Source organism: Erpetoichthys calabaricus, chromosome 14 (assembly GCF_900747795.2).
Source record: "Erpetoichthys calabaricus chromosome 14, fErpCal1.3, whole genome shotgun sequence".
Taxonomy (NCBI): domain Eukaryota; kingdom Metazoa; phylum Chordata; class Cladistia; order Polypteriformes; family Polypteridae; genus Erpetoichthys; species Erpetoichthys calabaricus.
In genome coordinates, this window is record NC_041407.2 from 30233211 (window position 1) to 30248337 (window position 15127).

General features: G+C 43.7%; 1 protein-coding gene across 3 annotated transcripts in view; it reads left to right on the forward strand.

Annotated features, from left to right (window-relative positions):
* The first annotated feature begins 10055 nt into the window (after positions 1–10055).
* Positions 10056–15127, forward strand: part of afmid (arylformamidase) — a 142814-nt gene continuing 137742 nt past the window's right edge. Inside the window, exon 1 of one of the 3 annotated variants that reach the window (XM_028791821.2) lies at positions 10056–10197. The gene's annotated coding sequence lies outside the window, so the exon portion shown is untranslated. The remainder of the gene's footprint in view (positions 10198–15127) is intronic. The other 2 variants (XM_028791818.2, XM_028791819.2) reach the window with 2 other exon arrangements.

Sequence of the window (15127 nt, forward strand, 5' to 3'; positions counted from 1 at the left end):
CGTTCGCTTCAAAGAATCGGCTCTTAGAGCCGGCTCGTTCACGAACGACACATCACTAATCCACTTGCAGAGCCACAGCACCATATGTCACTGCAGTTTCAGACCCGCAGTTACAGACCCAGAAGTGGCGTCACCTTCGTTTCAGGACTGTCCATCCATCCATCATCCAACCCGCTCAAGCCAAACACAGGGTCACGGGGGTCTGCTGGAGCCAATCCCAGCCAACACAGGGCACAAGGCAGGAAACAATCCCGGGCAGGGTGCCAACCCACCGCAGGACACACACAAACACCAAGCACACACTAGGGCCAATTTAGAATCGCCAGTCCACCTAACCAGCATGTCTTTGGACTGTGAGAGCAAACTCCACGCAGGGAGGACCCGGGAAGCGAACCCGGGTCTCCTAACTGCGAGGCAGCAGCGCTACCACTGTGCCACCGTGGCTGACTTCGTAAAATTACTTTTGGAAGGTTTCGGCAGGTCTCGGCAAAGCCCAGAAAGTAACATCAGGTCAAAGACCCGTTTAGAAACCAAGTAATTCGCATCATTGTGAAGTTCAGAGGGTTTCTGCCATCACGTCGTGTCATACATCAAACTAAACAATACGGATCGTTTCTGTGAAATACACTATTAACATTTACGTTGTGTTCGGGTCTGTGGGAACCATTTAACATGTCGACAAAATTAAAATCATCAAGATCTGTGTTAATTGAAAATAGTTTTTCATTTACATTCATGAAACGAACTATACAATATAATTATTATGTTTACACCACGTTAGAGTTTAGTAAAACGTTAATAATAAAAGTGATTAAGTTTTTTAAAATGTACTATGCATTTGTGCAATATTGTTCTAAACCAATTTAGAATAAACATTTAAGCCAATCTAATATTTTTAAACATGTATGTGAAGAAAACGGCAATACATATTCTACACTGAATTATGCAATATATTAATTGCCTTATATAGAACTGCTCTAGTTTTTGTCACTTATTATTATAAACAATGGGCCATCAAAAGAAAAAAATAAAAATACTAATTAGAACACAATTTACAGTATTTATATAGCACCCTGCCCCAAATTCAAAAAGAACAACAGGACCTATATAACATTGGCTACAAATAATATCTTCACTAAATAAAGATAAATACAGGATATATAAAACATTCAAATAGAATAAAAGACAATAATGCAGACTAAAATACAACATATAATACAGTGGTGTGAAAAACTATTTGCCCCCTTCCTGATTTCTTATTCTTTTGCATGTTTGTCACACAAAATGTTTCTGATCATCAAACACATTTAACCATTAGTCAAATATAACACAAGTAAACACAAAATGCAGTTTTTAAATGATGGTTTTTATTATTTAGGGAGAAAAAAAATCCAAACCTACATGGCCCTGTGTGAAAAAGTAATTGCCCCCTTGTTAAAAAATAACCTAACTGTGGTGTATCACACCTGAGTTCAATTTCCGTAGCCACCCCCAGGCCTGATTACTGCCACACCTGTTTCAATCAAGAAATCACTTAAATTGGAGCTGCCTGACACAGAGAAGTAGACCAAAAGCACCTCAAAAGCTAGACATCATGCCAAGATCCAAAGAAATTCAGGAACAAATGAGAACAGAAGTAATTGAGATCTATCAGGCTGGTAAAGGTTATAAAGCCATTTCTAAAGCTTTGGGACTCCAGCGAACCACAGTGAGAGCCATTATCCACAAATGGCAAAAACATGGAACAGTGGTGAACCTTCCCAGGAGTGGCCGGCCGACCAAAATTACCCCAAGAGCGCAGAGACGACTCATCCGAGAGGTCACAAAAGACCCCAGGACAACGTCTAAAGAACTGCAGGCCTCACTTGCCTCAATTAAGGTCAGTGTTCACGACTCCACCATAAGAAAGAGACTGGGCAAAAACGGCCTGCATGGCAGATGTCCAAGACGCAAACCACTGTTAAGCAAAAAGAACATTAGGGCTCGTCTCAATTTTGCTAAGAAACATCTCAATGATTGCCAAGACTTTTGGGAAAATACCTTGTGGACTGATGAGACAAAAGTTGAACTTTTTGGAAGGCAAATGTCCCATTACATCTGGCGTAAAAGGAACACAGCATTTCAGAAAAAGAACATCATACCAACAGTAAAATATGGTGGTGGTAGTGTGATGGTCTGGGGTTGTTTTGCTGCTTCAGGACCTGGAAGGCTTGCTGTGATAGATGGAACCATGAATTCTACTGTCTACCAAAAAATCCTGAAGGAGAATGTCCGGCCATCTGTTCGTCAACTCAAGCTGAAGCGATCTTGGGTGCTGCAACAGGACAATGACCCAAAACACACCAGCAAATCCACCTCTGAATGGCTGAAGAAAAACAAAATGAAGACTTTGGAGTGGCCTAGTCAAAGTCCTGACCTGAATCCAATTGACATGCTATGACATGACCTTAAAAAGGCGGTTCATGCTAGAAAACCCTCAAATAAAGCTGAATTACAACAATTTTGCAAAGATGAGTGGGCCAAAATTCCTCCAGAGCGCTGTAAAAGACTCATTGCAAGTTATCGCAAACGCTTGATTGCAGTTATTGCTGCTAAGGGTGGCCCAACCAGTTATTAGGTTCAGGGGGGCAATTACTTTTTCACACAGGTCCATGTAGGTTTGGATTTTTTTTTCTCCCTAAATAATAAAAAACACCATTTACAAACTGCATTTTGTGTTTACTTGTGTTATATTTGACTAATGGTTAAATGTGTTTGATGATCAGAAACATTTTGTGTGACAAACATGCAAAAGAATAAGAAATCAGGAAGGGGCAAATAGTTTTTCACACCACTGTACTACAAAAAAATCTTGAGCAAATAACATAAATTGTGATAAAAATTCAAACCCTGAGTACCTGGACATATAGAGGGGGTAAACTAAAAGGAGGAGCAGAATGTCAGGTCTGTTTAATGTCATCCTAAACAAATGAGTTAAAACAAATGAATGGAGTCAACTGATGCCATTAATTTCAGGAGGTCATTCCACAGTCAGGGCGCTATATACAGCTGAAGGCCCTGCTGTCACCCACAGAGTGCAGGTTAGTGGTCAATAACAGAATTTGATATTCAGTCCTGTAAGACACAGGGAGCAGTGAAGGTGCAGCAGGATGGCTGTGATGTGCTCGCTGTTGTTGGTTCGTGTCAGGACTCTTGCAGTTGAGTTTTGAATCAGCTGGAGCTGTGATATAAGATTATATTATTATAAAATTAAGATAACTTAATTATTATATTATAAATTAAGGCATGAGGGTTGCCCTGGACATGACATAAGCTACATAGGGTCTGACAATGGGTCCAAGGATTTCATTCCAATACCTAATGGCAGTCAAGGTGTCATTGTCTAGATGTAGAGGTCTGTGCATCCCCAGACTATCACTGACCCACCACCAAACCGGCCAGCTGAACGATGTTACAGGCAGCTTAACGTTCTCCACGGCTTCTCCAGACCATTTCACGTCTGTCATATGAGCTTAGGGTGAACCTACCCTCATCTGTGAAAAGCACAGGGCGCCCACCAGTGGTGGACCTGCCAATTCTGGTATTCTATGGCAAATGCCAATCAAGCTCCACAGGGCCCACTAAAGGATGTCGGGCTCTCAGGCCACCCTCATGAAGTCTGTTTCTTTTTGTCAGAGGTCAGAGACATTCACACCAGTGGCCTGCCTGCTGGAGGTCATTTTGTATGTTCTGGCAATGCTCATCCTGTTCCTCCAGACCTGCTGCTGGGTTAAGGACATTCTCTGGCCCTGTCCAGCTCTCCTAGAGTAACTGCCTGTCTCTTGGAATCTCCTCAATGCCCTTGAGACTGTGCTGGGAGATGCAGCAAACCTTCTGGCAATGGCACCTATTGATGTTCTATCCTGGAGAAACTGGACTACCTATGTAACCTCTGTAGGGTCCAGGTATCGCCTCAGTAGTGACACTGACTGTAGCCAAATTCAAAACGAGTGACAAAACAGATGAGGAGGGAAAAATGTCAGTGGGCTCCCTTCACCTGTTAAACCATTCAATCCTGTTTTGGGGGTCGTCTCATTGTTGCCCCTCTAGTGCACCAAAGCAGCTGAAACTGATGAACAAGCCCCTCTGCTACTTAACTGACCAGATCAATAGCCCACAAGTGTCATTGACTTGATGCTATACTCTCATTAAAAAGTGTTCCTTTAATTTTTTGAGCAGTATATTTTAATGTAATATTGTGGTTTTATAAGTCACTACACACATTACTGAAATACACTCAATGATAATTTTGGATATCCCCTCCCACTTCACAAATGCAGTAGTTTACAAACATCGTATTTTAATTTTCTTTGAGAAGCATGAAAAATAATTGAGTTGAATCCATCCATCCATCCATCCATCCATCCATCCATCCATCCATCCATCCATCCATCCATCCATCCATCCTCTTCCGCTTATCCGAGGTCGGGTTGCGGGGGCAGCAGCTTGAGCAGAGATGCCCAGACTTTCCTCTCCCCGGCCACTTCTTCTAGCTCTTCCGGGAGAATCCCGAGGCGTTCCCAGGCCAGCCGGGAGACATAGTCCCTCCAGCATGTCCTGGGTCTTCCCCGGGGCCTCCTCCCGGTTGGACGTGCCCGGAACACCTCACCAAGGAGGCGTCCAGGAGGCATCCTGATCAGATGCCCGGGCCACCTCATCTGACTCCTCTCGATGCGGAGAAGCAGCGGCTCTACTCTGAGCCCCTCCCGGATGACTGAGCTTCTCACCCTATCTTTAAGGGAGAGCCCAGACACCCTGCGGAGGAAACTCATTTCAGCCGCTTGTATTCACGATCTCGTTCTTTCAGTCACTACCCATATCTCATGACCATAGGTGAGGGTAGGAACATAGATCGACCGGTAAATTGAGAGCTTTGCCTTATGGCTCAGCTCCTTTTTCACCACGACAGACCGATGCAGAGCCCACATCACTGCGGATGCCGCACCAATCCGCCTGTCGATCTCACGCTCCATTCTTCCCTCACTCGTGAACAAGACCCCGAGATACTTGAACTCCTCCACTTGAGGGCAGGATCTCGCTCCCAACCCTGAGAGGGCAATCCATCCCTTTTCCGGGCTGAGGACCATGGTCTTGGATTTGGAGGTGCTGATTCCTCATCCCAGCCGCTTCACACTCAGCTGCAAACCGATTCAGAGAGAGCTGAAGATCATGGCCTGATGAAGCAAACAGGACAACATCATCTGCAAAAAGCAGTGACCCAATCCTGAGTCCACCAAACCGGACCCCCTCAACACCCTGCTGCGCCTAGAAATTCTGTCCATAAAAGTTATGAACAGAATCGGGTGACAAAGGGCAGCCCTGGCGGAGTCCAACTCTCACTGGAAACGGGTTTGACTTACTGCCGGCAATGCAGACCAAGCTCTGACACCGGTTGTACAGGGGACCGAACAGCCCTTATCAGGGGGTCCGGTACCCCATTCTCCCCGAGCACCCCCCCACAGGATTCCCCGAGGACACGGTCAAATGCCTTTTCCAAGTCCACAAAACAAATGTAGACTGGTTGGGCGAACTCCCATGCACCCTCCAGACTCTGCTAAGGGTGTAGAGCTGGTCCACTGTTCCGCGACCAGGGACGAAAACCACACTGTTCCTCCCTGAATCCGAGATTCGACTATCCGATGGACCCTCCTCTCCAGAACCCCCCGAATAGACTTTTCCAGGAGGCTGAGGAGTGTGATCCCTCTGTAGTTGGAAACACACCCTCCGGTCCCCTTTCTTAAAGAGGGGAACCACCACCCCCGGTCTGCCAATCCAGAGGCACTGTCCCTGATGGTCCATTGCGATGTTGTAGACGACGTGTCAACCAGACAGCCCTACAACATCCAGAGCCTTGAGGAACTCCGGGGCGTATCTCATCCACCCCCGGGGGCCCTGTCACCAAGGAGGTTTTTGACCGCCTCGGTGACCTCAGTCCCAGAGATGGGGGAGCCCACCTCCGAGTCCCCAGGCTCTGCTTCCCATTGGAAGGCATTGTTATTGAGATTGAGGAGGTCTTTGAAGTCGAGGTCAGCAGTGCACCATCCCTACCATATACAGTGTTGATACTGCACTGCTTCCCCCTACTGAGACACCAGATGGTGGACCAGAATCTCCTTGAAGCCGTCCGAAAGTCGTTCTCCATGGCCTCCTCAAACTCCTCCCATGCCCGAGTTTTTGCCTCAGCAACCACCGAAGCTGCATTCCGCTTGTCCTGCCGGTACCTATTAGCTGCCTCCAGAGTCCCACAGGACAAAAGGGAACCGACACCTTACCGTGGTGGAGGGGTTTGCGTGTCCCAATGATCCTAGGAGCTCTGTTGTCTGGGGCTTTATGCCCCTGGTAGGCTCACCCAAGGCAAACTGGTCCTAGGTGAGGGATGAGACAAAGTGCGGTTCAACAGACCTCCTATGACGAATAAAAAAAATTTGGACGGCGTTTTCCCTCGCCCGGACGTGGGTCACCGGGGCCCCCCTCTGGAGCCAGGCCTGGAGGTGGGGCTCGATGGCGAGCGCCTGGTGGCCGGGCTTGCACCCATGGGGTTCGGCCGGGCACAGCCAGAAGAGGCAACGTGGGTCCCCCTTCCCATGGGCTCACCACCTATGGGAGGGGCCAAGGAGGTCGAGTGCAGTGTGAGTTGGGTGGTGGCCGAAGGCGGGGACCTTGGCGGTCCGATCCTCGGCTACAGAAGCTGGCTCTTGGGACGTGGAATGTCACCTCTCTGAAGGGGAAGGAGCCTGAGCTTGTGCGTGAGGTTGAGAGGTTCCGGCTAGATATAGTCAGACTCACCTCGACGCACAGCTTGGACTCTGGAACCAATCTCCTTGAGAGGGGCTGGGACTCTGTACCACTCTGGAGTTGCCTCCGGTGAGAGGCGCCGAGCGGGTGTGGGCATACTTATTGCCCCCCGACTTGGAGCCTGTATATTTGGGGTTTACCCCAGTAAACGAGAGGGTAGCCTCCCTCGCCTTCGGGTGGGGGTACGGGTCCTAACTGTTGTTTGTGCGTATGCACCAAACAGCAGTTCAGAGTACCCACCCTTTTTGGAGTCCCTGGAGGGGTGCTAGAGGACTCCCTCGTACTGCTGGGAGACTTCAATGCTCACATGGTCAATGACGGTGAGACCTGGAAGGGCATGATTGGGAGGAATGGCCCCCCCGATCTGAACCCGAGTGGTGTTTTGTTATTAGACTTCTGTGCTCGTCACGGATTGTCCATAACAAACACCATGTTCAAGCATAGGGGTGTTTCATATGTGCACTTGGCACCAGGACACCCTAGGCCTCAGTTCGATGATCGACTTTGTGGTCGTGTCATCGGACTTGCGGCCACATGTCTTGGACACTCGGGTGAAGAGAGGGGCGGAGCTATCAACTGATCACCACCTGGTGGTGAGTTGGCTTCGATGGTGGGGAGGATGCCGGTCAGGCCCGGTAGGCCCAAACGTGTTGTGAGGGTCTGCTGGGAACGTCTGGCAGAGCCCCCTGTCAGAAGTAGCTTCAACTCCCACCTCCGGCAGAACTTCGACCACGTCCCGAGGGAGGTGGGGGGACATTGAGTCCGAATGGGCCATGTTCCGTGCCTCTATTGTTGAGTTGAATCTCAACTTATGATTACATTTTTGCTACGTATGTACGATTGAGGGACTTTTTTTTTAAACCAGATGGTTACTTTATTTTAACAAACAATGTATAAAAAATAAAAAATAACCTGTTTACTCTTTACTCTTAGATCACATTCTATTTGTTTATCAAGCAGAATTGAATATTTTAATTTTCTACACAATACTGTAATAACTGTACAGTTCAGCAGGCTAAAATAACACAGTGAGACACACAAACATACTCACTATGCATACATATTACTGGTGCCATCATTGGTTTTCCTGTGGATTGGACTGTTGAATCAACACAATGGCTGTACATGCTGGGGTCTTTGGCACATGTTTCCCCAGTAACATGTGAGGTGTCACCAGTGGTTTACCCTGCTCCTCAAGAAGGCTCTGTCTCCTTCTCCCTGTTCCAGTCTCGGTTCAAGGTTGTCCAGATAACAAAAGTATTTTTTTCAAAATTGCAAAAGTGTTTTGTCTAAATTCTCCACTCCTCTTTTTGTAGCATTATAGTCCATTATCATTTCTGGCCATGACATCCCAGTGCAGATCACATTGTTCACCAAGGATGTGTCATTTGTTTAGACAAAACTTTAATGTCTTCACTGGCCTATTCTGTGTGGCCAGCAGTTGAGATGGGAGCTCTAGCTTATTTTTTCTTATTGTGCTAAGCATTGTTACCTTCCTCTTGAGGAGCTGCTGTCCCAGTTTGTGTAAAAGTTATTGCAAATGGCATTGTGGCCATGCAGCTTATGTCATGTCCAGGGTAATCCTCATGCCTTAATTTCTCACAGCAGTTCCTCCATCTGACTTACCTTTGTAAATGAAATGACATCCTCTGCTCTTCTGTATCTCTGTGCTTCCCCTTGAGCAAGTTATTCATAGCTTTGGACTGGCTTATCATTTTTATGCAGATGATGCTTAGATCTACAGCATTTCAGTGTTAAAAGTGACATTTCATCACAGCTTTCTCAGCTCACAACTTGCCTCAGTGAAATTAAAGTAAAATGAAAACCTGAACAGAGCAAAACTCTTTAAAATAAAATTGCAACATAACTGAACTCCTGAAAGTGGCACTAAAGTGCAACTTAAGAAAACAAGCAACGCTTCAGCCATTCTTGGTGAAGATCTCATCAGACCTTCTTTTACTTCTTTTTCTTATTTCACCCATGTAAACTATATTAAGAAACTTTCTTACTTCCACCTGTGTCACATTTCTTATGTTTCCTCATTCTTCTCCTTTTGTAATGCTGAGAGTCTTGTCCCTGCTTTTATCACATCCTGCATTGATTATTATAAGTCACTACTACTTCACTGCTCCCTGTGTCTTACAGGATTGAATATCAAATTCTGTTCTTGACCTGCCCACTAAGGTCCTCTGATTCTGTGCCCCCCCACTAACCTGCACTCTGTAGGTGATAGCAGGGCCTTCAGCTGTATATAGCGCCCTGACTGTGGAATGACCTCCCGAAATTAATGACATCAGCTGACTCCATTCATTTGTTTTAACTCATTTGTTTAGAAGGACATTAAACAGACCTGACATTCTGCTCCTCCTTTTAGTTTACCCCCTCTATATGTCCAGGTACTCAGGGTTTGAATTTTTATCACAATTTATGTTATTTGCTCAAGATTTTTTTGTGGTATTATATGTTGTAATTTAGTCTGCATTATTGTCTTTTATTCTATTTGAATGTTTTGTATAACCTGTATTTATCTTTATTTAGTGAAGATATTATTTGTAGCCAATGTCATATAGGTCCTGTTGTTCTTTTTGAATTTTGGGCAGGGTTTTATATAAATAAATTGTGTTCTTATTAGTATTTTTATTTTTTTTTTCTTTTGATGGCCCATTGTTTATAATAATAAGTGACAAAAACTAGAGCAGTTCTATATAAGGCAATTAATATATTGCATAATTCAGTGTCTGCGGTGGGTTGGCACCCTGCCCGGGATTGGTTCCCTGCCTTGTGCCCTGTGTTGGCTGGGATTGGCTCCAGCAGACCCCCGTGACCCTGTGTTCGGATTCAGCGGGTTGGAAAATGGATGGATGGTTCGTTTCATGAATGTAAATGAAAAACTATTTTCAATTAACACAGATCTTGATGATTTTAATTTTGTCGACATGTTAAATGGTTCCCACAGACCCGAACACAACGTAAATGTTAATAGTGTATTTCACAGAAACGATCCGTATTGTTTAATTTGATATATGACACGACGTGGTGGCAGAAACCCTCTGAACTTCACAATGATGCGTATTATTTGGTTTCTAAACGGGTCTTTGACCCGACGTTACTTTCCGGGATTTGCCGAGACCTGCCGAAACCTTCCAAAAGTAATTTTACGAAGTCAGTCCTGCAACGAATGTGACGCCACTTCCGGGTCTGTAACTGCGGGTCTACAACTGCCAAGCTTTGACCCTGCCTGGCAACAAATGATGGCTGAAATGTGATTGGTTAAAAGCTTTAATACGAAAATACGTGTCTGGAAGCCGCACAACCATCGGAAAAGCTATGAAAGGAAGCGGACAGACTATTTGGAATTATTTAGTAAGTATTCATGGACAAAATATAATTAACATCAGTTTGTGATTCAGATATTTTTTAAGCCAGCAGAGAAGGCCTTGCAGGCCCTGACGGCCCATCACTGGTTTGTTCTGACAATACCAAAAGACCAGCTGTTGAATCTCCTTTCTGTATACAACCTTGTCACCATTTCTGATGAGTCCAATGATGGATATATCATCTGCATTTTTGAGGAGTCTGACAGAGGGATCCTTGGAGTTACAGTCATTACTACATTGGGAGAAGAGCAGTGGGGAGAATACAGATTCCTGGGGGGGGCAACAGTGCTGATTGTATGAGAGCTAGTGGTGAATGTCTCTAGGTTCAGGTACTGTTTCCTTTTTGTCAAGCTATTAGTAATCAGCTGAAAGGTGGAGACAGGTGCTAGAAAGCTGGGTGAGTTTAGAAGGGAAGTGTTTAGTGATGATTGTGTTAAATGCTGAGCTGAAGTCCACAAGCATAACCCTTGCATAGATCCCAGGGCTGTCAAGGCTGACTGCATCATCCCCTGACCAGTTTTGCTTGGAAGGCAAACTGAAGGGTGTCCAACTGGGGAACTGTGATGTCTGTGACAGTGTGGATCAGCTCTACACTCCCAGTTGCTCTAGGGAGCCTCTTGAACATGCCACAGTCTGTAACGTAACCAGGATGAGCTACAGTAGATAGATGAGGACACACCACGCATAGCAACGATTCTGAGCCCTGCTGCCTTCCATTTAAACCTGACGTCTCTCCATCTTACCCGGATGGGGCCTCGCAGCATGGAATGGAATCCATCCAACAGGCACAGACAACCTTTTATCCTGGCCCATGTCCCCACTGCCAGTCCCACAGTGTTCCACGGGGAGCCAACAAGCGCTGCTCCTGCTCACACTGCTGCTGATATCTGGCTACACCAGTGTGCTATCCCCCCATCGCTGCCAATTGCTGAATGATTTGGCTTATTTTAATCATAAGGAGACTTCACACAGCACAGAGGCCAGTTGATAAGCATAGCTTTTCATACAGCAGAGTGACACTGCTTGGACCTGCTGCATTCTTGGTGTATTGTCTCTTGAGGAGCCAAAACATTGCTTCATAAATTGTTTACTTGAAGAAAAAAGGAGATAAAGGAGCTTGAACCAGACTTAAGGATTCAGTAGCAGTTGTGATCAAAGATGAGCTTACACATGAACTTTTCCCAGCTCTTGTTATGACAAATGGAGTTGGCTAACTGGGTGATGTGTAAGTAATGCCCTTTTTGCTTTCCCTGTTTGCTGTTTCAAACCATTGTGGACAACGATAAGGGTACCAGATCTAAAACATCTTTCTGAAAAATTAAATCGTCATGAATGTAGCCGCAGTCATCTATACAATAGCATGAGGCTAAATTTTTTTGCCGGACTTAGTATTGCCAAAAAGGTAGATGAAGGCTACAGGATTGGCATTGGACAATAATACAGTAGATGAGATATATACAGTATGTGTTTGTAGTTAGTAGAATAGTGCTGTTCCACTGTAGATGTCATGGACTGAAGTTTTGGACCACAGCAGAAATGGAAAAGCTGGCATCAGTTGTCAGTATGGTGGAAAAGGTATAATACATTTTAGCCTGGATTTGTCTTATGGGTCTAGTACTAGGCAGGCCAAGATGTGCATTGACACTATGATGAGAAGCACAAGAGCATGTGCAATGACCAGAGAGATAGATATGAAAGGCATTATATAATAGATAAGTGCCTCTTCTGTTTGTCCCCTCAAAGATGCGCCCCCGACAATTTTTTTTTTCCATCATCCACCACTGGTACAAACACTTAATTTACTGTGCAGGTCCTGGAAATTATACATTGCACAATTCATTCGTATTTTTAGAGTCACGCTACATGCGATAACGGGTGTTTTGCATTTTGAACTGCTTCATGGGTGCAAGATGCCGTACTGAATTGAGAGTGTTGCCTTTGTCCACAATAGCAAAGGACTACTGTATCTGTGATGAGTTCAGGGCTTGTCGGTCAGGACGCTGGTAAATGATGCAGAGAATTCCACACAGCAGCTTAGAATGAAATTGACTTATTATTTGGTATTTGAATAGGTAATGAAATTGACTTATTATTTGGTATTTGAATAGGTATATGTTTTTGTGTGCGGTCTACAATAAAAAGGAATACATTAAACGTATTGGTAAATTACAAAAAAGTCCACTAGATGTCAGTATTACTCAAATTAGGCACTAGCTTATCGGCATTATGAGGTCCAAATCAATAAAGTTTTATCAGTGAACAGTATCAACAAACGTATAGTAAAGTACATTTATGTAACAATATAAACTGTTATTGAAAGAATATTGCAAAATGTAAATAGCACTAAGGCACATTCCCAACATATAAACGCTAAACAGTACACTTTAAACAATGTTGCCTCTTAACCTATAACAAACATACAAGTCAAATGCAAATAAACCCACCTCTGGTCATTAACGCACACTTTGTGATTGATTTGGATATATTAGAAATTCTCAACTATTACCATTATTATAACTCCTTAAGGAAAATAACAAACAAGGAGAAACAAACACACATGAATCTCCGCTAACATCCCATAAATACGTGCTCTCGTACAGGCTGGGAGGTGCATTTTAAAATGTGAGCCGTAGCTCTTAATTATTGCATCTATCGGACTAGACGATGCACGGATAAGACGAAAAGTTGCAGCTAAACGGGATATGATGAAGAAATACGCGTATGATAAAAGAGGAGCTTGTGTTCCGTCACTGGAAAAGATGAAGAAAAGTGCGAGTAAAAATGACTACCCATGTGCCTAAAGGATTACCACAGTACAGTAATCCCATGCCTGAACGTTACGAAATTAGAGAAAGCGGCTAAGTACTTGGTGACAGTAAAGTGTGGAATGCAGCAAGTTTGTTTCCCTGGGCACCATCTGCAGATTCAACAAATGACGCGCCACTCGTGGATCCATCTTGCCTCTTCTGTTCTTCCCTTAAGCGTTGTCCGCCTCCGATTTCTCATTTTTATGTAACAGTTTAAATTCAAAATAGAAGCAGTTTAAATTCCTCAGTTCAATGTAAACATTAAGAGATGTACTATTCATTTATCAGTTTTTACAGTGAAATTAATAGCAACAATTTTGACATTAGTTTGAGTGGAGGAAATAAGACCATTCAAAGTGATAATTCCCTCCATCGCAATGGCAGCTTTTTTATCAATTCAGAATGAGGAAAGTAAATCAAGACCTGATGTGATCATGGAAACTCAGCATATGTTATGTATTCTGTACAATAAGGGATTTTACAGTTTGTGGGTAACAACATTGGATATAGTGGGAAATGAAGTAGTTGATAGACTCTCTAGACCAGGGGTCGCCAACCTTTTTTTCCCCCTTTTACAAAATGAAAATGGCCGAGAGCTACTCATGTTTTCTAACGTTAATTCTCATAGCTTATTTCAACCCATACAAACTGAATAAGCTTGTTTTGCCTGAACATTTACAAAATGTTGATGTCCACAACTCACATTTTGCATTAAAACATCTCAAAAAATATTTAGTTCACCTGCAAGTGCATTTTGTATGTCTGTATGCATTTTCTAGTGTATCTCACACTATTGAATTAAAACATGAATGCTGTCAAAACAAAACAATGCAATTACAAATACAAAGATATTACTTATTCATTTGTCATTTTGTTCCATGTCACTGTTTCACTTTATTCACATGTCCAGTTGCATGTGTGATGTGTTTTTTAGTTAGTCCGATGACTGGCAATGCATGGAGTCAACAAGATAGGTGTATGGTGGAGTGCAGCCAGTTAGGTTCCCTCTTATGGAGTCATTTAAATGTTCGTCTGTCAGACTTGTTTTGAACTTTGATTTCATGACATTCATGTCAGACTCACAGAGGTATGGAGACCCAAACAAAGCAGACATTTTCAGAGCTGTTTGGTGAAGATTCTTATAGTTATCTGGCTCTACTAAAATGCTGAGAATGCTGTTGAGACTTTAACTGCAAATTATTTTGAAGGTTTACTAATATATAATATATAAAATCCAATGTCTCTCTGTCTGTCTGTCTGCTTTTCACAAGAGAACTACTTAACGGATTTAGATTGTTTTTTTCTATAATTTGCTTGAACATTCCGATTGATTTTATGACTTCTCTCATTTCGCTATATATCATAGTTTGCTTGCGATACCGATTTATTTGCTCAAATCCGAGTGAGATGCAGTGGGCAGAGGGGAGTGAAGCAGGGCTCTCCTCACTCACGTGGCAATCTCGGGGTGTGTACCTTACCTCCGCTTAGCTAGCAAATGAGAGGACTACTTAAAGGATTTAGATAGGGTTTTTTTTTTTCTATAATTTGCTTGAACATTCCGGTGGATTTTGTGTCTTCCCTCATCGTGCTAAGAATCATAGTTTGCTTGTGGTACCGATTTATTTGCGTGAATCCCAGAGACACACAATGAACAGAGGAGAGGGGCCTTCCTCACTCACTCGCCGGCTTCGGGGCATGTTCCTTAACTCCGCTTGACTAGCAAATGAGAGAACAATAGAATTTAACTTTGTTTAATATTTAAAATAAAATGTTACTTAGGTCTTGATGAGTTTGAGTTCGGATATTCTCTTAAGTGTATGCCACATTGAAAAGAAAGATTGCAATTCAGATTGTGGATTGTGATTTTGTGTTAAAAGGATTGTGATATGATTTTTTGGAAAGATCGCCCACCCCTAATTTGACTAATCAAGTTTTCAAATTTATGTAAGATTCATTAACCCTTTGGTGAGCTACTTGGAAAGGGGTTGCGAACTATCGGTAACTCGCGAGCAACGTGTTGGAGAACCCTGCTCTAGACAGATATATATATGAGGTCAGACTTCGGATTAATCCAAAGAAATGTTTCTTTGGATTGAGCAAAGCCAAGTA